The 27474-nt window shown below is 43.0% G+C and overlaps 1 protein-coding gene across 2 annotated transcripts in view; it reads left to right on the top strand.

Moving 5' to 3' along the window:
• The window catches only part of LOC119647917 (neuronal calcium sensor 2), a 628794-nt gene that overhangs the window by 194640 nt on the left and 406680 nt on the right, over positions 1-27474 (top strand). The window contains exon 1 of one of the 2 annotated variants that reach the window (XM_038049240.1): positions 19807-20553. The exons of the other annotated variant lie outside the window; for it this stretch is intronic. The gene's annotated coding sequence lies outside the window, so the exon portion shown is untranslated. Of the gene's footprint in view, positions 1-19806; positions 20554-27474 lie in introns of those variants that run through there. 2 annotated transcript variants of the gene reach the window in all.

Here is a 27474-nt window from a genome sequence, read left to right as displayed (position 1 = left end):
CCCAGCGCGCCTGAGCCAGCACTATTCCAATGTTCTCCTTGTAACTTGTCCTTGCAATTACCGCAGAGATGCAGTTTTCGCATGGTGAAGGTTTATATGGGCTATTTTAGTGCTGGTCATTGGCTCTGTTACTGTTTGGAAGCCTTCTCCACTGTCGGAGTATCGTCCTCCTCCTCCGACATGCGCGTCGCTGTTCACCCTAAGCCCTAGAAGTCCTAGGTCTAGTCCTGCTTCTGCTCTTCACTGGGCAACAGGCCTACTTCCCTGGCTGATCCAGTCCTTTTCGCCTCTATGGCTTTGAAGAGTTCTTCGGGGACCTCGGTATGCTTTTTACCTGGTGTCTTCTCCGAGGTGTCTTTCCCTGCGCAGATATGTTGTCAAATCGATTGCTGATATAGCAACTTCGACGTTCGATTGCCTCCAGGGATTGGTCATTTACCCCGATCGTGAGGAGTCTAGCCTTGCCTTCCATCTTGCTTCTGAAGACTCTCCATAATCGCGTATGGAGATAGTTCATTCTGATTAGGAGGTCCATAAGATCTTTCGTCTCCATTGTTGCGGCTTTCGGGAGAAAAACTGTCACTATGTGTGCTCATGGTGTACTACCTTGATCAAGAAGTTTCCGGAATTCATTAAAAAAATAAACAATACTTGTTTATTATTGAAAATCCATATTGTCCCTTTCAAAGTAGTCCCCATCGACTGCAAAGCACCTATGCTAACGCTTGATCCAGTCCTTGAAATATTTTTAAAACAACATATTAGGTATCTCTATTAGGGCCATCTTCAATTTTTCCATTATCTCCTCTCGGCTACTGAAAAGCATTCCTCTCAGTGGTTGTTTGATTCGATTGAAGAGGAGGAAATCGCATAGGGCGAAATCAAGTAAATTTGGTGGTTGTTGGATTGTAATCATGTGGTTTTTAGCCAAAAAGTCGCAGATAATGATGGCATTGTGCGCGATGCATTATCGTGGTGCAAGATCCACGAGTTGTTCGCCCACAAATGCTTGCGTTTTTGACGGACTGATTCACGCAAACGTCTCAAAACACCCAAATAGTATTCCTTGTTGATAGTCTGGCATTGTAGCAAGAATTAACTATGTACCACATCGTGGTAATCGATGAAAATCGTGAGCATCGCCTTCTTCTTTGATTGGAAACGTCGGGGTTTCTTCGGTTTCGGCTCATCCGACGAGTGCCATTCACTCGCCTGATGTGTGGACTGCGTGTCGTTTTCATAAACCAACGTCTCGTCTCCAATAATAATGCGTTTAATGAATGTTGGGTCCGAATAAGCCATGAAATTCATGTCTTTTTTTATGTCTTTCAGCCGAGTGCTAAGAGCGCCACACGGCGATCATTCCGGGAACTTTTTGATCAATGCAGTATCATTGCCAGCACATGTTGACAGTTCTGCCCCTTCCCAGCCTGGCAATTTAGGAACTATGGTCCTAAGCCACTCTGCAATGTATTCCATCTCGCAGTTCACCAGTATATGACCTGGTCGAAAACGTATCCCGGTGAACACAAGTTTCGCAGTTCATCCCCCTCCATCCATCTGTCTGACGACAAGGTCTGCGATGATTTTCTGCTCCTCATGAGTATTTGCTCGGGAAACATTTTTGGCAGTATTGATTTTTTGGGAACATTCCCTTCATGCCAGTTCATCTAAAGTGCTCCTCGCTTTCTTGGCTCCGATAAAGATGGCTTACGTCTATCCTGAATCTCCTTAAAGGCCTCGTCTGGTTTCAGGCCTTCCTTCAGGTAACGCAGGTACCATTTGGCACCTGCACCACTGAGACCTGTCTCCTTCCTGACGTCTGATATGTTTATCTCAGACGTGCTTTTGCTAGTCCCTGTATTTTGAGCAGCGGGTTTTGTTGGTTGTTGTCCTTCTTGGATCCAATGCCAGTATTTCGGAGATGTGCCTCCTTGTGTTGTGCGAGTGATAAACCTTCATCAGAAGCATGATCACAAGTATAAGCACGAGCATCCATGACGCAACGAGAATCGAAAGTGGAGCATTAGATCGAAATGAACTCAGTAGATCACACAGTCAAATTTTGTTTAATATAACATTCAAATCGGGAGACTGGTTTTTTGAAAAGGACTAACTGAAAAGCTGGAAACGTTCTTGAAATGCTTAAAACGATCTTTTTGATTTGAAAAATATTTTGTCACATAAGTTAAGACACAAGAATGTGTCTATGCTATTGCTAATTTTGGGCTTTTTATAAGACTTGACTTGACTTTCTCCGAACATTTCTCCAGAATGTTGACCTAAACCGCTACTTTGAACGAAAAACAAATTTGACCCGTCATGAGCCGCCACTGGCTAGGAAAAGCTCAAATTTACCGAAAAATTCATCATTCCAAGACGCCCACCATGCAAGCTTGGAATGCAGCTTATCGAAAGAAAAATTTCCACAGACACAAACTCCAAATATCCCATGAAAAGCTTAACGAAACGCATTTCCCAACTGAACGAAAACCAAAAGCTCCTCAAAGCACCTGAATTTTCGAAAATCCAAAATATCCGGGGAAACTCCTAACTACCTGTTTGGATATGTCCGTTGTCGCGGAAAACTCCTCGTTTTTCCCAGCTTTCCAATGCTTTGCTCTCGGCATATGGCGCCGTGTTGAATGAAAGTTACCTTTTGTTTTGTCGATTGCCTCCCGGCTATTTACACATCAACGCTTTGATAAAGGACGCGCTTTGGCAACTGTACTTCCAGCCGCCCTGTTGTGGGCAAAAGGACATTCTTGCTGCCGGGGTAGCTACGAGTACAGCTCGAGCTGTTTGGGGATGGTGCTCGGAATCGGGTTGGAATTGTGGAAGGCGTTGGGTTCCGTGGAGATTTTACGTTGTCTGCAAAATGTTTCGCCGTTATGTTTTCCACGTTTCACCTGCACATGATTGTTTTTCAATGCGTACGTTTGATATCTTTTAGTACTACTTTTCAGCTTTATGAATTTCGTGATTATTTTATGACAGTGGCGTAGATATTTGTTGATGTCATGTTGTCTTGATTTGGGGATGAAAGTTTTGATATGTTTGCAACGTTTTGTGGTATGTATATTAGCGAGTATTAATGGAGAAGCGACCCTGATTATAATGTCCTTGGCAGAACTACTTTTTTAGGAAGTTAACAAACATTTTCAGATAGTGCTTAGTGCACTGATATATGTGGCCCTCTAACCCCGATGAGAGGTCATCCTCACCTTTCTTCTATGCTTTCCTAAAATATCGGTTATCGTGTATTAGCCGCATTTAGGTGAACCCATTCCTTTGTAGTTTCCAACACCTTTCCCACCAAAGGGTTGAATTGGTTCAAAAGTTCAATTATTTCTAAAATTAACTAATATGGATAATTTTCACCTTTGGTTAAAATAACGTGTGTTTTTCACTTCGGGCTTTGAAGGGTATGAATAAATTATGCTGACTTTGCTTAAGTAAGGGTTGATCAGGGAAGGAAGTCGAAGAATCAATTTCAAATGTTCAAATGCTTTCCGACATTACGGTCGAAACTATAAGTTTTGTGTTAGCTTATCCATGATTTTCCAGCTGTGAAACACTAAATCTTTTAGTCGGCACCGTTTGCAGATTTGGCAAAAAATCTTGGTCCTTCTTGTATAACAAATTTTATTTCTTCTCTTAGTCATTTGTGGCTTCTTTTCTTCTATTTGATAGGATGTAGTTCCGTCGAAATATTTCTTTCTTTTTTCATTCATATAGCAAGGAAAGCAATTTGCTTGCATGTGACTATCTTATTTGCAAGACCAAACCAAATATAGAATTTGGAAATTTTTTGGTACCTTTAACACGTAGAGGAGGGTCCTTTTGCACTGATGTTTATAAAAGTTCTAGAAATGTTGCAAAAAGTGTGAAAAGAATTCACGAAAGCGCTCAAGATTTTTAATTTAAAGAATCGTAAACATTTGTTTTTTATTTTACATGTTTTTCAACAATTAAATTAAATAATTCAGTTGGAATTCTTTTTAAGGTTTTGTGTAAACACAAACGCAAACATTACTTCGCGGGGTGGACTGCGCTTTACGCGACCACGCCTTCCGTTCTTCGCGTCCTCCTTGTGCGCTCCGCTCTTCCCAGTTCCTCTTGTATTCGTTTGATTGCGGTGTTCACCGCACACCAGTTTCCCTCCGATTTCAACATTTCCCCGACGATGTTCTGCGGGCTTAGAGTGATTTTCAGGGAGTCTTCCAGACTCCTCCTTTCTGAGAGAAATCGTGGACAGTGGAACATAACATGCTCCGGGTCCTCAAGTGTACAACCACATTCAGGACACAAGGGAGAATCATCCAGCCTGAATTGGTGCAGGTACTTCCTGTAACCGCCATGTCCTGACAGGAATTGCGTCAGATGGTAGTTAATCTCACCGTGTCGTCGCTGGATCCACTCCTCAATACGGGGAATCAAAGTGTGGGTTCAGCGACCCCTCTGCGAGTCATCCCACCGTTTCTGCCACTTCTCCAGCGACTCTCGCCTTGCGGCCTTTCGGCATTCTGCATTCTTTTCAAGAGGATTCATTTTCCTTGTCTTATACAGGCAGCGTGTCTCACTTGCCAGAATGTCTATCGGGATCATTCCCGCAATAACACACGCTGCCTCGCCTGATATTCTTCTGAAGGCGCTGCACACCTTTAGCGCCACTAAGCGGTAAGTCATATTCACTCTCCTACGATTACTCTCACACGCTAATGCTTCCTCCCAAACTGGTGCCGCGTATAATAGTGTGGAGCGAACCACTCCGGCCACAAGTAATCTGCGACTGTACCTTGGACCTCCAATGTTAGGCATCATCCGCGCTAATGATACGCTGGTATTTGCCGCTTTCTCACAAGCATAGTCCAGATGTCCCTTGAAATTGATTTTAGCGTCAATCATTACCCCTAGGTATTTGATAACCGGCTTCGAAGTGATGACGTGACCACCAACGCGAATATTAATCGTATTCCTCTTCCTACGATTGGTAATCAAGACCGCCTCCGTCTTTTGTTCCGCAAGGTCAAGCTGAACCATCTCCAGCCACGCTTTTATGGCGCTAATGGTTTCATTAGCGTACATTTCAACGTCTTCAGGTTCTTTCGCGACGACAACCACAGCTAGATCATCTGCGAAACCGATTATCGTGGCCTCCTTTGGCACGGGAAGGACAAGAACCCCATTGTACGTGACGTTCCACAGGAGAGGACCCAACACTGAGCCCTGTGGTACTCCTGCGGTGACGGTGTACTGCTTGGCTCCCTCATCCGTGTCGTACCACTGTGTCCTCTCCGAAAGGTAACTGTTGAGGAGCTTAGTCAAGTAACTAGGGACACCCGTTTTAGCCAGTGAACTTTTTATCCACTCCCAGCTTGCGGAATTGAACGCATTTTTGATGTCCAATGTCACTACGGCACAGCATTTTTTAGACGACATCGCGTCTCGAGCCTGCTTCAAAACAACGTCTACGGCGTCGACCGTTGAGTGGGCTTGACGAAATCCAAATTGTCGCTCCGATAGTCCATCCTTATATTCGATGATAGGGAGCAGTCTGTTGTAGATGACCCTTTCGAGCATCTTTCCTGCCGTGTCGATAAGGCAAATCGGTCGGTATGATGATGGGTGTCTGGGTGTTTATTCGGCTTCGGGAGCAAAACTAGTTTTTGCCTTTTCCACCGGTCGGGGAAAACTCCTTCTATCATGCATGTTTCAAACACGCTGATAAACCAGTCGGATCTGGTCTTAACAGTGAGTTTAAGCGCTCTATTGAGAACAGCATCCAGACCGGGTGCTTTGTTATCACCAATTCTCCGGCAAATTTGCGTAAGTTCCCCCTCAGTTACCGTCTGTCTGTCTGTCTGTCCGTCACACGCATTTTTCTCGGAGACGGTTATAGCGATTGACACTAAATTTGGTAGAAAGGTGGGAACTGTGAACGCTCACGCATACAGTGAATTACATCCTTTTACGTCGAATTTAAGGAGGGGTCCCCATACATGCAAAAGGGGGGTGTACAATTTTTTTTCATCAAATATAGTCATGTGGGGTATCAAATTAGGTCTCGATTAGTACTTTTCAAAGCCGATCTTAGTTTTGACATTCGTTGGAAGGGTGGGAGCGCGGGGGGTTGAAAGTGATCACTTCTTTAAGGGGGCCATTCTCAGAAACTACCAAACCGAAAAATCTGAAAAAAATCAGGAGGCTGCCACTATATAGTGCCTGGGCTCCGAAATACCTTCCATGCCGATATCTGTTTAAATAAAGTTAATAATAGTATATTACTACAATTTTTTGTAATTGGTTACAAACCCCCCTTAATTTCATTCTAGTACCATGAAATTTTGCAGTGATATAGGCTATAATATAGAGTTTGGTGGAAATCGCACTATTACTAACAAAGTTATAATACCTCAAATTTGTTGCTTCTTTGAAAATTGAAGACTATGAATGTCAATATCACCCGAAAGTGGATACTCTCACATAATATATGGATATATTACGTGCTACGTATTAAGAAATACACAAAACCTTTCGTACCTGAAGCGTCCAGCTTCCGGTTTCCCGACTTGTTTTTCTTTTGTGTAAAACAAAACCTTTACTGTCTGTCTGTCGGTCAGTCTTTTTTCCCAAGGAGGTGGAAATCTTCAAACGACACTGGTCTAGATACACCAGTTTGTGGGATTTTTACCCACTAAAACCATCCCTGACTACCTCCCTGCCTCGCGGAAACACCATAAGATATTACATCACGGGAAAAAGTCAGATCACTCTAACAACAAATTCAGTCAACGTTTTTCTGTACGCGGTGTACGTGACCGCGCTCCTCCTCCCTTTGCCTTTCGCGGTTTGTTCTGGATAGATGCGATCATGGAGTTGCCACATCCCCATTCTCTTGAGGTGCTACTTTTTTTCGGCACCAGATTTTCCTTTCTTCCTCGGACAGTGGAAGAATATAGGTTCATACAGTCGGGTGATGTCTCCAATTTAAACCTATGCAGGTATTGGCGATATTTTCCGTGTCCTGTGAGAAATCACCCAGTTTCTCACGGGACACGGAAAATATGGCCAATACTTGCATAATGATATAATTAATCTAATCGTGTCGTCTCTTCAATCACTCCTTGATGGCAGGAATGAGCGTGTGAGCCACCGACCATTTCTCGAGCATTCCCACCGCTCTTGTCATCTATTATATTTATGGATCTCTTCTTCTCAGCGTTCTTTGTCTGCGATAAGAAAGATTGGATTCGTATTATATATGTTCGCTATTTCATCTGCCAAGATCTCAATGGCCATCATTCCAGAGATGACGGATGCTGCATCATCTGAGACAGTCTTGAAGGCAGAGCATATCCTTAGGGCTGTCCTCCTGTAGACTGAACCAGCTTCTTTAGAATGGTTCCCTTTCTTGGTCCTGGATTGCTTCTTGCTGTCGCGCATTTTGAACATATGCGGTGGGTGTTATCACGGTTTTTGTCGTCCATCGATTTGCTTTCAGTCAATCTTTGTTTGGTCTTGTTACCGGTATTCTTGGTAAGGTCTTATTTCGCTTGAACAAGGCGGCCCAGTTGTCGAGGGATATCGACGACCGGGAGCCCGCTTCCTCACTCTCAAAGGCCGTCGGTACTAGGGTTCCGATTCCTTGCACCGTAAGTTTCCTCCTGCTCTCGTCTCGTCTAAAACCACCATATGTTCTGTGTATTTTTCCCTTTAGCCATTTTGGTCCACGCACCAGTGATGAGCAAGCACTAGCCCATGCAGTCAGAAAAAAAAGTGCATGAACACATATTTACCCATCAATAGGTCCCGCCAACTGGGGTCACGCCTGATGGGAAATCTGGCAACTCCTCAAAGGTCTCTCCGTCTGTCTGTCCGTTACACGTATTTTTCTCGGAGACGGTTAAAGCGATTCACACCAAATTTAGTGGAAGAGTGGGAACTGTAAACACTCACATATACAGTGAGTTACATGATTCTACATCGAATTTAAGGGGGTCCCCATACATGCAAACGTGGAGTGTAGGTTTTTTTCATCAAATATAGTCATGTGGGATATCAAATACGAGGGGGGACCCATAAGTTCCGGAAATTACGCACCTATTGTTTGACCACATGTCCGTTAGTATTACGCCACCTGCGTCAGTGTGCGAAGTTGTATCGCTGTGATTAGTAAAACAACTTTTTATATTTCGGCGAAAACGTAATGACAGATTGTCGAGAACAACGCGCGGCGGTGAAATTTTGTTTCCTGTTGAGGGAATCAGCCGCGGAAACTATTGTAATGCTTAAGACTGCTTATCGGGATGCTGCCTTAAATAAAAGCAGAGTTTACGATTGGTTTTCACGTTTTAAAAATGGAGAAATGTCTATTGAAGACCAACTTCGTTCAGGACGCCCCTCAACGTCAAGAACTGATGAAAACGTCGACAAAATCAATGCCCTCGTTCGTGAAGACCGTCCCCGAACTATTGATCAACTCTGTGAGATGTCGGGAATGTCGGGAATTCAGAGAATTTTATCCGAAGGAGGAGGTGAAACAAAAATCGCTGGAAGGCTTAAAGGACATCCAGATGAGTGAATTTAAAAAATATTTTGAACAATGGAAGAATCGTTTGGAGAAGGGCGTTGTAGTGAAAGGCGAATACTGTGAAGGTGATCAAAATTTGGTGTAAAAATATTGAGAAATAAAGAAGTTATGACGAAATTCCCGTTTTTTTGGGACCCCCCTCGTAAAAGGTCTCGATTAGTACTTTTCAAACCCGGTGTTAGTTTTGACATTTGTTAGAAAGGTGGGGAGTGCGGGGTGTCGAAAGTGATAATTTCTTTAACGGACCCATTCTTAGAAACTACCTAACTGAAATATTTGGGAAAAATCAAGAGAGTGCTCTGCTGATCAATCATTTCCAAAAAAATAACGAATTGGCCATCGTTTGCTTCGTTGAACACACGTGTAGTTCGAGCGCAGTTGATCAAAGAGGTCTGTCCCACATTTTGTTTCATTGTAGAAAGCAGCTTACCGCTCTTGTGCTTCGAGGACAACATCAAAACCATGCAAACAAATGCAAGCAAAATATTATCCCCGTCATATCCATATTTGGTTGTACCAATCGAAGAATTACATTTGAAAAATTGAAAAATCCAATGCTTAGTGTCTATAATTTTTGTTACAAAACGACAGTGGCGACCTCTCGACACGATTCCAAAAATTACAGCTACATTTTATTTTCGGCCGAACAAAAACGACTCAGGTTTACGAGTTAAGGGCTAGTTATTTGTATTATTTTCAGATCAGGTAACTCTTGCTCTGCCTTCACTGTCGTCAATAAAATTATATTTATATTTTAATTACTAATTTTTAGTAAAAGTGCTCGTGGTGTGGCGATTCAGCGATTATGGATAACCGATCTTTTACTTTTAATGTAGAATAATGCAATAGAAATATAAACATCATACTTTTCTCTTTTTTGTTTAGGGATTGAGTAAATCCTGGGTCCGTATCCCCTTGATGATAGACCGGATCGATTGGGGAAAAACGTTCTCCCATTTTTTGGACCAGCGGCTCCTTTTTTGGGCTAAGCACCCAAATTTCCATTCTTCGAGTTGTACTTTACAAGGACATCATACATGGTCGACCTCAGGTACCTGGAGGACCGAATGATTTTTGTAAACGAGCGCCCAGTGCGAACATTTTCGATAATCGTCGCTTGATCTATTCAATTTAGGAGGATACAGCCGGCGATTTAGGGAGCTTCAGATGCCCTGTCGTGTCTTCTATTCAAGATAAAACCGAAAATGCTCATTGCGGCGGTTGAATAATAATCAGTCTCCCGATTAAACTACAATAGCGCACCCTTGATGAGCTATGCGATCTATCTACCTTTCGTTTCGCTCCCACGCGCTGAGAGTGCAAGCGCCCTACTAAGATATATGGCTCCTCGCTCAATAGCGTTTACGCTAATATAAATTGCTTTTGCTATCACCAATATCGCTGGCGCCAGAACATTGTGGTAGCCGGACTCACGAAGCCTTGCTTTGTTGAATCTGTAGTGGGCATTTTAAATACACAATAATAAGGACCCCAATCCACACCTCGAAGCCGTTGAGAAGCATGGACTAAATAACACTCATTAGCAAGCGACGCCTACTGGATATGACGCTCGCAACATTGGCCACTAGTCATCTGCAGCCTTGTCCGCAGTCCTCTAACTCTGCCAGAAGAAGATGATAGCCGAGCATGCCATTCAGGCAAGCTTGGGCTCGAACCTGGTATCGTCAACTTGTATAGGAAGGACTGTAGGAATCCTTTCTTTCATCAGGATGATCAGTTTTCCAAGCCTCACTTGCTGCATGACCATTGCCAGTGTATGCTTGGCTGTTTAAATAACACCGCAATATAATCTGCTTATTCGACTAGGTTAGCCATGTTAACTCCCTAAAAACCATCATAAAAGGCATTCAAGATCCGGGTGAAGAATAGATCCTTGGGTCGCCCCGATGGCACTTATATTCTAGTTTGTCCTTCTCGGATCGAGAATAAGTCGGAGTTCCTTAGGTAGTCCTCTAATATCCACAAAGGATAGCCTGGAACATGAAAGTGTTTTTCTAATGCGTTACGTATGTTTTCCAAATCAAGGAGAGACTAACCAAATAATGGAAACAACAGTCAATTTATTAAATTGAAGACAATGCAAATTGAAAAAGATGCCAAATAAAAAATCTTTGGACTATAGGAGGAGTCACAATAATGGTGACATTTTAACATAATCCTCAATGTATAATATGGCAGAGGTTGAGAGTCTTAATCGCTTCATGTTATTCTCGCAGGGTTGACATGAAAGGAATGGATTGAATTGGATCTTCCGAGGCACTTTCCTAGTGCACGGACCTTTTTCTTTTGGCTAAAGGCATTCATTTTTTCAGATTCCGTGTAAACCAAAATCTTCTAAATTTCAATTCACTGTCTATCTGTCTGTCACATGCATTTTTCTCCAAAACGGGGACATCGATTCAAACGAAATTTGGTGAGCATATGGGTACTGTGAAATCCCACGCATATAGTGAGTAACATAAATTTAAAGGGGGCTCTCTATACATGCAAAGGGGGGATGTAATTTTTTTCACCGTATATGCCATGTATCAAATGGAAGGCCCGATGAGTGATTTTCGAAACTGTTATTAGTTGTGACATAAATTGAAAAATGCGCGAATAAGGGATTCATTTTTGACAACTACCCAGCAAAAAATCAGGATTTTGCACTTATACGAAATCTAGGCCTCAAAATATGTCCCTCTCCGATATCTGCTCAAATGAACGCACTAATAGTACATTACCAGCTATTAGAAATTGACTGACGCCCCCTTCTCCTTTTCATGAAAATTCTATTTCTCCCCAGCCCCTTTTAAGGTTTTATGTCGGTCTGTCTGTCATACGCACTTTTCTCCAAAGCAGCTAAACCGATCCGAACGAAATTTGGTGGGCATATGGGAACTGTGAAACCGCCCGCAAATAGTGAGTAATATAAGTTTAATGGGGGCTCCCCATACTTGCAAAGGGGGGATAGATAGGTATTAAGTACAACTATACGAGGCCTACATAGGTTTTTTGGTTGATTGAATCGAAGCTTACCTAATGGGATATCTTATTATTCGCAGTTAACAATATAATCCAGTAAAAGGTGCTTTTATTTTTTTTCTTTTGTTTGTGTTCCGCATAAACTGTCACATCTTAATAAATATTTTTTAAAGCGAGTCCTATTTTCGACGCTGGTTAACAAGGAGGATAGATGGTGAACGAGATCTATCTAAAGAAAAGCTTGGACATGCTCTTTTGTGAACTCAAGCGTTAGGAATACCCTGCCCACTAATAGGCAGGTTATAACTCGAACAATGGACATGTTTCTATGGACATACATGATTCTAGTTTTAACAGTATAAAGTAGCATATCTACATATGTTTCCAGAGGAGGTACCGTGATATAGGACTCCGCCTTTTGATTTCGTTTCGAATTTAGAATTCTTATGAATCACAAGTGAGATCTCCCTTCGGTGACTGAGATACTTTACATCGATTTCAAATAGACGCGATATGTATATATCAGTCAAATAAACAATTAGTAGCGCTGATAAAGCACCACTGCAATTGAACAAACTTTGCATTCCCAGTTAGATAATGACCGATTATTAGTTCACATTAGTCAAATTGGAAAATTACCGATAACAGCAGTTTGCTGTTGTGATAGAGAAAATCCGAGCCTAAGGTTGAAATCATTCTGAAAAACTAGGTCCGAGGAGAAAATTATACGGACCCCCCTATTCACTTTTCTCTTATCTATTATATTTTGAGCTCCAGAGGAAATTCCGGGACTAGGGGATGCGATTTGAAAGATGATTGAAAGAATAACCCGAGTTGCTTAGTATCAATCACGAAGGAAGAGATATATCTGCTAAACCTCTTGTTTGAAAAAGTGGTATTTATCCCGCGATAGTGTGTAAGCACAGCTCCAACAAAATGCCCGTCAACAGATGCTTCTGACTCCCTTTGTCAGTTAGATCGGGAAGCCAGACAAAGTGCTTGGTGTGTCGGTCCTTCAATAAGTCTTAACGTCCAAATTTCAAGCGAAATTGGTATATGAACAAATCGGCATGCGCGGTAGCTGGAATGAGGCAATCGTCGAGGGAGGAAATGTATTTCAAGAGTACAGAAGCGATGGCAGGAATATAATAAATAAATAAATAATAAATTGCAAGACTATTATGTTTCATGTACGCAAGAAATATCTACAATTTCTGCCTTTCACTTTCATTCTAAAGGACTATTTGGCGCTTAAATAAGCCCCGCTTACGATGAGACATAAATTTCTTCAGTTCTGCCCCTAACCACTCGATTAAATTGGTAGGATCATATGTCATGCCAGAAGTGTCCTCAATGTTATGGTCACGTAATTCGCGCAAAAGAGAGTTCACCTGCTAAGATTGATCTGAAACGACCAAAGGCTAATCGAAACAACGGTGGCTTGATACTCTGGATGGCCATTTGAAAGCCTCATGACTGCATTCAGATCAATTCTTTGATAGAGCAAATTGAACCAAACGATTAAGACGAGCCCCGACTACGCTTCTGAAAGAGCCAAACGCTGAAGAAGAAGAAAATATGTCAACATGCATGACAAACTTTCTTCTATTACCCTCAAACAATGGAGGATCATGTACTCCGGAACTTAGAGTGTAGCGATGTATTTAGCACAATTAAGAGATTTATTCAAACCAAAGCGATGCTAATACGTTCCGTAATTACTGCAGTACGTAAGGCGCTTCGTTCGCACAGCAAGATCTACATGTTGGGGATTCCAGGCCATTTCGGGTTGGAAGACAATCATGCGTTAAATGAGTTGACTCGGAAAGGAGCAGGGACGCCGCTATAGGGACCGAAACCCTTTTGTGAAGTCGGGATTGGGGGAACTATTACGCGCGAACTTAAATTGTGAAACAGCCCAGGGTGCTTATAAGGATATATGAACCCAAGGGTTTGCAGGATTGTTGAAACCTGACCAAAAGGAGGCTTAGGATCATCGTGCGAATACTCACGGGTCATTGCAGGCTAAATCACTTCCAGATTTCTTTTTAGACAAAACTTTATTGAAACCGGTTTACTGTCTGTCTGTATGTCTATCTGTTTGTTTGTCTGGCATTTTCCTCGGAAATGGTTATAAGGATTGACACCAAATTTGGTGGAAAGGTGGGAACTGTGAACGCTCAAGTATACAGTGCGTTACATCATTCTACGTCGAATTTAAGGGGGGGCCGTCCCCATACATGCAAAAGGGGGGTGTACATTTTTTTTTCATCATATATAGCCATGTGGGGATGAAATGAAAGGTCTTGGTTAGTTTCTTCCGAAGCCGGTTTTAGTTTTGACATTTGTTCTAAAGGTGGGAAGTGTGGGGGGGAGGGAGCAAAAGCCCACCCAACCAAAAAATTTTAAAATAATCAAGAAGCTACCACTAGGCCTAGGCTCCGAAATACCTTCCATACCGATATCTGTACAAATATGGTTAAATTATATTACTATAATTTTTAGTAGTTGCTTCATGCCGGAGACTCTATTTTAAAAAAGGCGTACCAACTTCAGTTGGCCCTGAGCCGAGGGTAGTGACTGCGCTTTCGTTCAATGTACCTCGTGTGCTTATCAGCCGGTAGGATGATAGTACTGCTGCACTTTAGGAAAGCGGTTCCAAGGTGCATGGTGACAGTATCTAACATTAGCAGCTGCAAATCCCCCTTAAGTTCATTTTAGAATCAGCATTGTGGGCTATAACATAGAGGATGATCCTACCAAGTTTGGTGGAAATCGCACTATTTTTAACAAAATTATGATAGGTCAAAATTGTCAGTTCAGTGTAAATTCTAAACTTTGAATGTATAGGTAGAATTGCAGCACCGCTTCAAGGGTTGGCACCAACCTCGGTGAAATGGTCACGAAATTTTTCGTACCACTTTATTTAACACCCCTCAGTCCAAAAGACGCCGAGGGATTTTTTGAGTTTCAGTAGTAAGTGAATTTCTTTTCGAGCAGAAGCATTGATTCCATCAAGCAGGATTCAGAAGTGAACCAATTGGACCTGGCCTTAATGTAGCTAGCTTGTAAGTCCTATTTAGAATTTCGTTTAAGGGAGGAAACCATATTAGGAGGTTTTCGGAATCGATTTCTATTATTGCTTAGATCGTTAGCCAATTCCAGATTACGCAGCAGAAATTTCAAAGCGAAATTCGTGGTCCTTTAGAGTTTATAGGCCTAGAACTGAGCAATTATTGGGTACATGCTTAGGGTCAACCGATCAGGAAGCAGTCGCTTTATGTCCTTGCGAAATTTTGAAGTGTTATTTTGAAGTGTATTTATAAATACTTGGCGTCAGTCCCTTCTATAAGTGCATTTGTATTTGTTGTAACTGTATTTTGTTCGTAACTAAGAATGATAATGTCTTCATATCTGAAAGGGGGATTTTCACTAGTTACAGTGACATTGAGGTTCATATCCTTAGAGAATAAGTTAGTGATCTAAAATTGAAGGCTTTTTGGTTTCTGGTGAAAATTGGAGTTGCTACGCGGCTCGCAGTTGGAGAACTCTAGTTACGGCCTTCGGCGGATGTCCGTCGTACTTAAAGCTGAGATTCATCCTCCTTCTGTTTTAAAAAAGGGTTATTATTATTTTCAATGAGAGCCATGGACAGGTCCCTTGACTTGATTTTTCCTATGAGTCTTGTTTATAATAACTGGTTTGGTTGAAGCGAGTAGTTGTATTTCCTGCTTAGGAGAAAACGCTTATGTAATTCTGAAATTTTTCACATTGGGAAACAGATCTTCAATATGCCTCCCATTACAATGGAAGGATGACAAGTTTGATTCCTTTCTTCATCGCATCTTAAAAAAGGTCGTACTCTCACTATAAATAAATTGAAATATTTAAAGGGTGGTGTAGGTCGTGTGGGATTCATGGTGGACCCTAAAAGCTAGGAAACGCCTGCTAAACTAACCTCAACAGGTCTACCTCCATGTGGTGGTTGCTGGCACTTTTTTCTTAAAGAAAACTGTGGGCGGAGAAGAACGAGCGCTACAGTAAAACTCACTTGTTATGGAACAACGAAAGGGGCCACTGACCAAAACGAACAAACGATTTAAGCATTTTATTTTAGAACGTGGCTAGTATAGAACAGGAGCTAGTGAACAAATAATACCCTTTCACAATATAAGCTTAGACAGCTTTACAAGAGATGCATTGCGCAGGAATCAATTTTTGGCTCTTCTCCAGGAATGTTTGTGTGTTATAATAGCCATCCATAAACCATGTGCGAACGGCTATGCATGCACTCTGCGCTTAGGGAGTATATTTCGAAATGTAAGATCCATTAACGTTCATGCCCGTACAAAGGATATTGCATATTCAAAGAAGGATACCTTTTACGAGGCGGTAAAACGAGCCCACATTCTGGTGATATGTGTCGTGTTATTGAACTAGCAAGGTCACAGGAAATGGTCGTTGGAAATACCTGGTTAGCGTGAAAAAAGGTCCATAATTAAACCTGGGTTTCTCCAGACGGAATCACTTTTAACCAAATTGACCATGGGTTAATTGAACACCGAGACTTCTCAGTTCATTCACTGGTTTTTGTTCCCTCCTCAGTGGAATATATATAGGGCAAGGAATATAGGATTAAGAGGTTGATGTTCTACCCACGCAACCATCGTTGTCAGAACATATACGAGTATCCAATATAAACTCGGATGACTATCTTGTTGGCATGGTGTCGCGGGTTTAAGTAACAACACCACCTCGACTCGCCTTTGATAATGAGGGTGAGGTGAAAGTGAATACTAAACCTATTTATAACAGAGTCCTCCATAACACCTATTTGGGGAAAATTAATGTCGCAATAACAGCAGCTAAATGAAGCATCGACAAATGATCTTCACAACCAACCACGGATTGGAAGAATGCTGCATACCGATCAATACAGCAATCTCAAAGTACGCGGGAATGCGCAGAGATCTATCACGAACTGCGTCGAGCGGGGAAGCGATTTCAAAGACAGAAAATGGAACATGAGAGAACCAATAGGTATATGAACTCGAGAAGCGCAGAAGAACAATACCAGGTGCGGAAGTTTCACCAACAAGTCAGCAGGATAAGGCCTTATACACCACGATGCTCATCGTCCCGAGACCCTGATCCCCCCGATCGCATGTTTATATTGGAGCGGTGGGTTGAGTATTTGGATGACAAGTTCAACAACGAGACGACGGACAAATGCTGCCATTGCCAAGCATGAGGGAAACGGCCGTGTCCTTTATAGGCTTAAGAATAAAAAGTCAGAAACAGCCGATGGAATTACAGCCGAACTGTTTCAATATGGAGGTAACCAACTGCACCAAGTGGTTCATCAACTTGTGCCCAGGGTTTGGGACATCGAATCAATGCTCGATGACTAGCAAGGGGGCATTATCTGGGCGAGGTCAGATGAAAGCCACAGGGTATCTCCCAAGACCATATACTATCAACAACGGTCTAATACAAGATGATACTCTATCATGAATCCTTTTAAACCTGGCCTTGGAAAAAATGGTCCGCGATGCTGATGCAAATGCGCGAGGCACCATTCTCTACAAGTTCACACAACTGCTGGCTTATGGTGACGATATCGACATCCCGGGAAGAACAACCCGAGATATGTAATTTACTTTCATATAGATCGAGTAAGCGGCGCGCGATTTTGAGCTGCACATTAACGAACACGGGACGAAATACATGGTCGCAACGTCACTGTCACGCTGGTCAAATGGGAACAATAAAAATGGTATAATACAGCTGTGAAACCGTTGATAATTTCTCCTCTCTAGAGTCGAAAGCCACAACCAATGACATCGAAATCCGCGTACAGTGTTGACTTATTTCAGTTTACAAAAACTGTTCCGCTCGAAACGTCTCACTATAGGGCAAAGATTTTACTGTACAAGACAATGATATTGCTAGTCCTCATTTACTCTTCGGTGGCTTGAGTCCTGTATATGTTAGAATGATCCAGCCCGGAAACTCTACAAGGGCAAGGCTATGGTAGAAAAAGAAAACGTGGCAGACCCTGTCTGAGATGGAGCAATGGTGCAAGACACCAGACAGCTTGTAGGGATTGGTGGACTTCAGCGCAAATCCAGGATGTTAAGAGTTTTTTACTAAGACTTTTGATAATGAAACAAAACGTTATTAACGTCGATTCGTCTGTGCTGAGTTTAAAGGGAGCTTTCTATACATGCAAAGGGAGTGAAAAGTATATTTTTTTTCAAGATATGACCATGTAGGGAAACAAATTAAAGGACTCGCTTAGTACTTTTTCAAATTGGTTTAATTTTTAATTTGACTTGGAACATAGGCGATTTAGGGCTTTAAGTTACAATATAAAAACATTGAAAATTTTATGACTGAGTCTTTATGATCGTTGGATTCCATTCCAGTATCCCCCTATTTTCTTAGATAAAGGTAGAACTACTACTACTGTAATTCACTCGAAAGCATCATCTTACAAGTATAGAATTCTGTAGTTACAATGTAGGGTATGATACTGGTAAGTTTGGTGGAAATCGTGTTAGAAATTTCGAGTACGAATGTCGTTTGGACATGACAACAATGTATGATGATAATGAAACCTAAAAACCTTAATATTTGCCGCCAAACTTGACTTTATTTAGATGTTTAGCTAGATCTGGCTTGGTATGAGTTAGGGCCGGAGTTAAGCTTACCTAGCAAGGTCGACTAATTGATCCGGGCCTAGCTAGGCCTTCATAGACAGGCGCAATATATAAACTAAGGTCTTAATTAAACTTTCTCTTTTCGGCGACATTAAGGCTATCTTGAGGTCCCTTTCATTTTTTGACGCGTTATTATAACAGGTTTCATTACTTCACGACGAATTGTACCCATCCCGATGCTTATATTGGTTTTAGCTGTTCAAGCTGGCACTAACGATAGATTGAATTAGCATACTAGCTGCAATTCGCCTAGCTTATAGTTAGCATTTTGATGTTCTTACTGTGACAACCTAAAGATTCTTTGTCTGTTAAAAAACACGTTCTACCTGAACTATATTTTTCCATAGAATAAATTGAAAATTAACTATGATGCTCCTGCACCAAACCATGGCCAGACCACCTTTGAAATCATGGCAAAGCCACACTGAAGTGAGTGATTTGGCATACCAAAAGCTTGTGTGCAGTTTCATTTGAAAGAGCATGTGTACAGAAAAAACTGTGTATCTAAAGTTCTTTGAAGATAATCATAAGATTTACTTGTATCTAACCTGAAATATTCAGCATCTTGTTTCCCACTTGTTTCATCAAAATGCAAATTTGAATAATCGAAGAGATTTTAATTGGGATTGAATATGAATTTTGAATGATACTAAATTTTGGTATTCTAGTTCGTCCAGTTTTATTCAAATTGATGGCATTTAGAATTGAAATTGACCCTTACCTAGGAATCTGCCAATTATTGTAAGCTCGATTGGCTGACATTATTGCAATTAATGTAATACCTTCGGCAGGGCAACCGGTCTCTACTTAAGTATGTATGACGGCGTATTGAACATTGTTTGACGAAATAGCTACGAATTGTATTCAGGCTCATAACGAAATTTGAATACAAACCAATTTGAATTATTGATGCAGAATTCAATTAAAATTACAATAGCTCCGTAGTTGACATAATACGAAAGAACGTCTCCTTTAGGGCAATCTCCGTCACTGAACAGAATTTTTATAAAAGGACACGACCATGCGCACTAATCTGTCCCGAAGGTCCTCTCGCCGCATACAGCCCACCGGCGAATTTTCCGACATCCACTCCACTTTCCAGACTATACCGACGCAAGCAATTTGTTGCTATGTCTCCTATGTATCTTTTAATATTCTGGAAAGAAATCCCCAAACGTAATCCACTTCCATTATTTCCAGTAATTTGAGTACGCTCCGGACATACAAAACAGGAGCATGAGGTGGACCACGTTCGAAATTATTCTGCTTGGGTGGGTTTGTTTTGTGGGGTAAAGACTCCGGGAAGGATATTGACGGGAAGCTGTTCCGTTCCACACGTGAATATTTTAATATTCGAGAAATTCTTCCCAAGTTTTCGGAGGCTCGAATAGATTCGACAATGGAGGTGAAGCTTTTCCAAGTTTCCACAGGGGGGATATGTGGAGAAACGGGGAGGCCGGAACGACCTTACCACCTGCCGTCCGGAACGGTCGAGCCGCCGCAGCCAGTTAATCAGTCATTGAGTGGAGATCGCTTCGTACGGGAGCCTCTTAGTCGGAATCTTTCTTGTATCGAAAATAACTACATTTTCCTTAAGAAAATTCTTATCGAATACAATTTCCCCGTGAAATTTTTGCACTATCGCAGTCGGATTCGAGCTTTCCTCTCGATACAATAAATTTCCTCGGGCCGCCGTTAAAAGGTTACGATTGAAATTTCAAAAATGCAACATCGATAGGTTTGGAATTTTTGCACGAATTTCCGCAAGTTTTGCGAGAGAATTTTCACCAAAGCGAAATAAGAAAATTAGATTGGAAACGGTGTGCTGTTGTGCATTGTGTCGGGGGAAACAACGACTCTGTTGCGTACAACACCTGTGATTACCTACGTGAGGTGATTGGAAAATTTTAACAAGAAATTGCCTAGGGCCCGAATTTCTTTTCCGCGCGAAGAGAAGTTATTCAAACGGAAAATAACATAGTGGAGGGAAGTGAAAATTCTTGAGGAAAAATAAATTTATCAGCTGTGCAGAAGAAAATCATATGTGAATGTTTATAGCTGAAATTAGTTGGCCATTAGTTTCGATAGTGCTAATAGTGTGGTGGATTTTCTGATTAGCGCCGGCGTCGTTGAAGATTTTGTATCTGGAGCTTGTTGCTGCCTCTGTTACAGGGTGAACAAGTTGCGCGCACACTTTTGGATTATTACTTTGTGTTTCTTTGCAGTCGAAGCGTATTAAATAAAGCGTAACCGGTAAGTGGAAATGTTCTAGTATTTATGGCTCCCACGGCTTGTCCAAATGCTGGAAAGATTGCGGGGGAAGTTTATGTATTTCTTCATGGCGCAGTCCTTTTTAAAGTTTTGTTTCCAAAACAAAACCTTATTAAAATCGGTTGAATGTCTGTCTGTCTTTTTTTTTTAAGGAGGTGGAAATCTTCAAAAGAAACTGGCCTGGGCACGCCAGATTGTGGGATTTTTACCCACTAAAACCACCCCCAACTTCCACTAAAACCCCCCAACTCCCTACCCCGTGGAACCACCTTTAGGTATTACATCACGGGGCGGAGTTAGCTTACTTTAGCTAGGTCTCCTTCCGTCTACCCGCGGGGTTCGTAACCGCGCCTTCTCCACTTCTGCTTTTCGAAGTTTATCCTGGATCACTGCGATCATGGAATTGATCGCATTCCAGTCTTCCTGGTAAGCTACCATTCTCCGGACAAAATTTTCTGGTGATAGCACTTCACCTAGAGTTTCCTCTAGGTTCCTCCTTCCTTCCACGAACCTAGGCCATTAGAAGAATACGTGCGCTGGGACCTCTGGGACCCCGTCGCAGTTTGGACAAATAGGTGAGGTGTCCAATTTAAACCTGTACAGGTATTGACGGTATCCTCCATGGCCGGAGAGAAACTGGGTGAGATTATAATAGATCTCCCCGTACTTTCTCTCCAGCCACTTCCTGATGGAAGGGATCAACCTGTAAGTCCAACGACTCTTTTCTGGCTGGTCCTATCGCTTTTGCCATCTGCTTATGGACCTCTCCCTTTCGGCTTTTTTCACCTGAGGTAAGGGAGAAATGGATCTGGTGTTATAATTGTTCATCATTTCGCCTGAGGCGGTCCTAAAGGCAGAACACACCCTTAGGGATGTTCTCCTCTAAACCGTACTCAGTTTATATGCATTGCCTAAAACCTGCAGCGCGTTTCCTAAAATTGGGACTGCATACAGCATAATAGAACTCACCACCCTGGCTATGAGCAGCCTGCAAGTATGCCGCGGTCCTCCTACGTTCAGCATCATCCTTGCGAGAGCCATACTCGTGGTAAATACTATTTTACAAGTATGCTCTACGTGCTGCTTAAAATAAAGTCCTCCATCTATCATCACCCCCAAGTATTTGATGGCCGACTTGGAAGTGATGATACGATTCCCGATTCTGTTGCAGGCGTAATTTCTTTTGCGGCGCTTAGTGATGGGGACCGCTTCCGCCTTTTCCTCCGCGAGTGCCAGTCCAACACTTCCTACCCAAGCCTTAACAACACTGATTGCTTTGCTTGAGTACAATTCAGCATCCTCGAGATACTTTGCGACCACAACCAGTGCTATATCATTGGCGTAACCCATCACCGTGGCTTCCTTCGGAACCGGAAGGTTAAATACATCATTATACACCCGCGGAGACAACGTACTCGTTGGGTCCATCATCGATATTATACCAGAGTGTCCGCTCTTTCAAGTAGTCATCGATAATGGCGGCGAGTCACCAATCGTCGCCAGAGACTTTCGTATAAAGTCTGTCCGTCTGCCTGTCTGTCTCTTTTTTCACCAGCGTATGGGATTTTTACCAATTAAAACCACCCCCGACTCCCTCCGTGACTACGCTTTTTTACTCTCTTCTGCATTTCGTTGTTTGGTTTGGATAGACCGCATCCCAATTTTCTTGATGTGCTACCATTTTCGGCACCAGATTTTCTGTGTACCTCTCCTAGAGTCTCCTATAAATTCCTCCTTTCTTCCACAAATCTCGGACATTGGAAGAATACATGCTTTGGATCCTCTGGGACTCCATCGAAATTTGGACAGTCGGGTGAGGTCTCCAATTTAAACCTGAGTAGGTATTTGCGATATCCTCAATGTCCCATGAGAAGCTGGGTGAGATTGCAATTAATCTCACCGTATCGTCTCTCCAACCACTCCTTGATGGCAGGAATGAACCTGTAAATCCATCGACCCTTTCCCGAGCGTTCCCACCGCTCTATTCATGAATCTCTCCCTCTCAGCGTTCTTCGTCTGCGATAAGGAAGAGATTGGCTTTGCATTGTATATATTCGCCATCTCATCTGCCAAGATGTCAATCGGCATCATTCCAGAGATGACGAATGCTGCATTATCTGAGACAGTCCTGAAAGCAGAGCATACCCTCAGGGCTGTCCTCTTGTAGACTGCTTGTTGGTCTTAACTGGCATCCGTCGCGCCTCCGCCAAACTAGGGTTGCATAGAGCATGATTGCGGTTACAACCCTGGGTATAAGCAACCTAGAGGTATGCCGTGGCCCTCCCACGTTCGGCATCATCCTCGGCCCATACTAGCAGTGGATGATTTATCGCAAACATACTGTTCGTATTGCTTATGGCTGAGCTTCCTGGCTATCACCACCCCCAAGTATTTGATGGTCGGCTTGGAAGTGATGATATGATTCCCGATTCTAATACAGCCGTAACTTCTCTTCCGGCGCTTAGTGATGAGGGACTGCTTCTGTTTTCTCCTTCGCAAGTGTCAGACCAGAGTTCTCTAGCCAACTTTTAACAGCACTGATTGCCTGGCTTGAGTATAACTCAGCATCGTCGAGATGCTTTGCGACAACAACCAGCGCTATGTCGTCAGCGTAACCCACCACAGTGGCTTTCTCCGGAAAGGGAAGATTAAGTACATCGTTGTACATGATGTTCCACAGTAGTGCGCCCAATGCGGAGCCCTGCGGGACACCCGCGGAAACAACGTACTCCTGCAATCCGTCATCAGTGTCGCACAAGAGCCTCCTTTCAGTTGAATAACTATCGACGATAGCGTCGAGATAGGCGGGAATACCAACCTTCGCTAAGGATTTCCGTATTAGATTCCAATTGGCCGAATTGAATGCATTTTTCACGTCCAGGGTTACTATCACGCAATATTTGCTGGTACTACCCTTTCCGTGGATTGCATCTTGGTTGATCTGGCTTTACGGAACCCATACTGCCTATTTGAAAGGACGCCTTGGCTCTCAACAACCGGGAGCAATCTATTATAGATTACCCGCTCTAACATTTTCCTTACAGTGTTCAAAAGACATATGGGTTGATATGAAGATGGTTCACCTGGAGGTTTACCAGACTTAGGTAGAAGTACCCACTTCTGCCGCTTCCATGCCGCTGGAAATATCCCCTCGGACATGCACGCTTCGAACAAGTCAGCGAATATGTCCGGGCTGGATTTATCCGCAAGCTTAAGGGCTTTATTCGATACTTCGTCCAGGCCTGGTGCTTTATTGTCTCCTATTCTACCGCAGATCTCCACGAGCTTGTCTCTGGTGACTGGTGGAATCGCCGTTATAGTCAGAGGTGGTTGGAATGTGTCGGTGCTCTTTTCTTGCTGGGGGAATAAGCCCTGGATGATTTTCAGCAAGAAGGTGGGACACGTGATCTGCGGAGATGAACGGCCTTTGAATCGTCCCATCACGATTCTATAAACACTCCCCCATGGGTTACCGTCCGCTTCTGAACAGAGTTCCTTAAAGCATTTCCTCTTGCTTCGCTGAATGGTGAGCTTGAGGGTTTTGCGGGCTGTCTTATAGGCGCACTCTTTCTGCCTCTAATCGATTCTACCTACTGCCCTCTGAGCCGCTCTTTTGGCTCGGTGGCAGGCTGATCGAAGGCCGGTCAGTTTATCATTCCACCAGTAGTTTGGTCTTCTACTGGGGAATGAGCACCTCCTAGGTATGGGCGCGTCACATGCTTTGGCGATGCATTGAGTCAGATGGACGGCTCTTTCCGTGGAGGCGCCTGCTCTATCAGGTTGATCTAACCATACTTCTAGGAAGGTCTGCACATCCACAGATTTTGCAGACCAGCCTGAAATCTTTTTCGGTTTCGACAAAGAAGATTGCGTGGTGATCGCTGTGGGTGTACCCTTCGCTAACGCACTGGGACATACCAAGCGCCAGCGCAGGGCTGACAAAATTTTGATCTACGACCGAGCCTGACCCCCCTTTATGAAAGGTGTTTACAGCACCTTCGTTCGCCAACACTATGTTTATCTGCGCAATAGCTTCTAATAAATTGCGCCTCCTAGCATTTGATTCTCTGCTATCCCACTCTAGGGCCCAAGCGAAATCAGCAGCAATCATCTTTGGACTTCATCCCCTTGCGCCGAGAACAAGATTATTAAACATTTCCTCGAATTCAGATAGTGTCAAACTTAGTGGGGCGTAGCAGCTGTATTTATATACACCACTTATTTTCGCCCACCCGAAGCCACTGGTTGCCTGACTTGTAGCACATTGTATGGCCTGTCGACCGCAAACCCATATCGTCGCTCCACCAGTCGAACCTGTGACCCTTATGCCACCATGACGGTGTCTATACGGTTCACTTATGATGGCAATTTCCATCTCAGATTCGAACGTGGTCTGCTCAAGTAAATCCTGAGCGACCCTGCAATGATTCAGGTTGAATTGAATAAGCCTCAGTTTCTCATTGCAGTGAGCGCCTTCCTAAATTCTGGACATTTACCACTTCCGGCAATATGCCGGTTATCCTGTCCCCTTTTTACTTCGCACAATATGCATTTCGGGTCCCTTTCGCGGCCTTTCTCCCCACACCTTCTGCATCGGTCGGATCGATCAATGCTGCTGGTTCATACCTTCGCGAAGTGACCGAACATGAGGCATTTAACGCACCTCTTTAGTGAAATTTGTTCTCTTAAACGGCAGACAATCCATCCAATCCGAACCCTTCTGGCAGCCAACAACATCTACGCTGGTTTCGCAGGTACTTGTATTGTAGCCGTTTGAGTGTGATCATAGGGTTTTCGTAAGCCCACATCAGACTCATCGGTAAGTTCTTTCAACTTAAATTGCTCCTGAGCAGTACAAATTTCTGCTTTCGATGACACTTCATCGAGATCCTTACATTATATATAGATCTCATGTTTTTGGGCACGCACTGCGGCATTCTCCCCAAGTGAGTGCCAACGCTGGATCTTTTCAGCTCGAACATGAGATCCCCTTTCTTCTTCGGAATCTGTTCACATTTCCGCTCAGATCTTTTAGGTCGGACTCAGCTTTGACCTTTTTGAGTATCTCCGCGTAGGACAGATTGCCCTTACTGGAGATAACAATCGCATTTGGACGGGTTCGCACTTTTGCTTTTCCTTTCGTTTTTTGCTGGTAACTTTAATCTATCCATCGTTTTCGTTCGTCTTGGGCTTCGCAACGCTGGTTGAGTTTCCTACATTCGTTGTACGCTGTCCTCCTTCTGAGCTGTTGGTGCTGGTTTTCTGAATGTCCTGTCCGCCTTTTTTCTGTTAGGCGCCTGCTGATTATTTAGAGGATACCCCTCTTTTTCACGTACTCGTTTATTTCGCCGTGCTTCGATGGTAGCACGGTTAGGCTTCACTTGGGTCGCTTGTGACACTGTTGGCACAGCGGGGTTCGGCGTATCCTTATTATTCTTTTCCTCCATCTGCGATCTATTATAGAGGACTCTAATAGCCCTAACCATATTCTTTAAGGCTTGTAGCACGTTGTGCTTGTCCTTGATAAACTCGGACAGCTCAACTATTTTTGCTCCAAGCTGGATAAAGGGTGATTTCTCCGGATCTGGACTCTGCTCCCTATAAGCCCCGGCAGGGTTACTCCTTTTATACGTTCCTTCACTTTCGGCGTTTATTGACCTTACCTGCACCTTATCCTTCATCGTCTTTGTCATTGGTGGAGATCTAAAATTTGACGAGCTTCTTTTGAATGGATGCCTTCCTTGTTCCTGGAGCACCTCTTGAACATATGCGGTCGGTGTTATCACTGTTATTGTCGTCCAACGATCTGCCTTCAGTTCATCTTTGTTTGGTCTTATTACTGGTGTTCTTGGTAAGGTCGTACTTCGCTTGAACACCTCCTTCTCCAGATCCAAATCACTTGTAACATTATATGCCAAAGTGGCCAAGTTGTCCACCACCGAGGCACTGCGGTCGAGGGATATTGACGACCGGGAGTCCGGTTGCTCACTCCCAAAAGCCGCCGGTACTGGGGTTCCGAGCCCCTGTACCATAAGTTTCCTCTTTCTCTCGTCTTGCATGGTAGTTCTGGGTATTCTTCCCATAGCCATTTTGGTCCACGCACCAGCGATGGGCAAACACTAGCCCATGCACAGTCAGAAAAGAAAAGCGCATGAACACATATTTACATATCAATAGGTATGCCCCAATTCGCCTTCTGGGGTAGCGCCTGATGAGAGATCTGGCCACTCCTCACAGGTCTGTCTGTTTGTCACACGCACTTTTCTCAGAAACAGCTGTATGATTGACACGAAATTTGGTGAGAAAGTGGGAACTGTGAACGCCCAGACATGCAGTAAGTGATATCCTTCTACGTTGAGATTTAGGGGGGTGGGGGGTCCACATACATGTAAAAGGGGGGTGTAAACATTTTTTTCACCGAATATAGTCATGTGGGGTATGAAAAGAAGCGCCTTGGTTAGTGCTTTTCGAAACCGGTGTTAGTTTTGAGATTTGTTGAAAAGGCGGGGAGTGGCAGGGGTGGAAAATGATGATTTCTTTAACGGACCCATTCTCAGGGTCCCTTCACATCGTTAATGTTCATTTGGATATTATAATTTCAGTATTTTACCAATTTGAGACCATTGTTATTTGATGCTACGATAAACTATCTAAATATATCCAGTATTTCATCGATGATTTTTCTGACAAACGTGATGTATACTGAAAAATTAACGTATTGATGATAATTTTCTTTTAGCGGTCGCCGATAACTTGTTACATGTGCAGCGCTAAACTATTGCCAATTTAAATTCAACTTGCCAAACTCCAAACTCTCTTTTTATTGTTGCATATGATGATATACCACAATATGTATCTGGAAAAGTGTACATTTTTCTGTGTAATGGAATTCATTCTGGGGAA

The sequence above is a fragment of the Hermetia illucens genome, chromosome 2, assembly GCF_905115235.1.
Source record: "Hermetia illucens chromosome 2, iHerIll2.2.curated.20191125, whole genome shotgun sequence".
NCBI classification, from domain to species: domain Eukaryota; kingdom Metazoa; phylum Arthropoda; class Insecta; order Diptera; family Stratiomyidae; genus Hermetia; species Hermetia illucens.
This window is presented reverse-complemented; position numbering and strand designations above follow the sequence as displayed.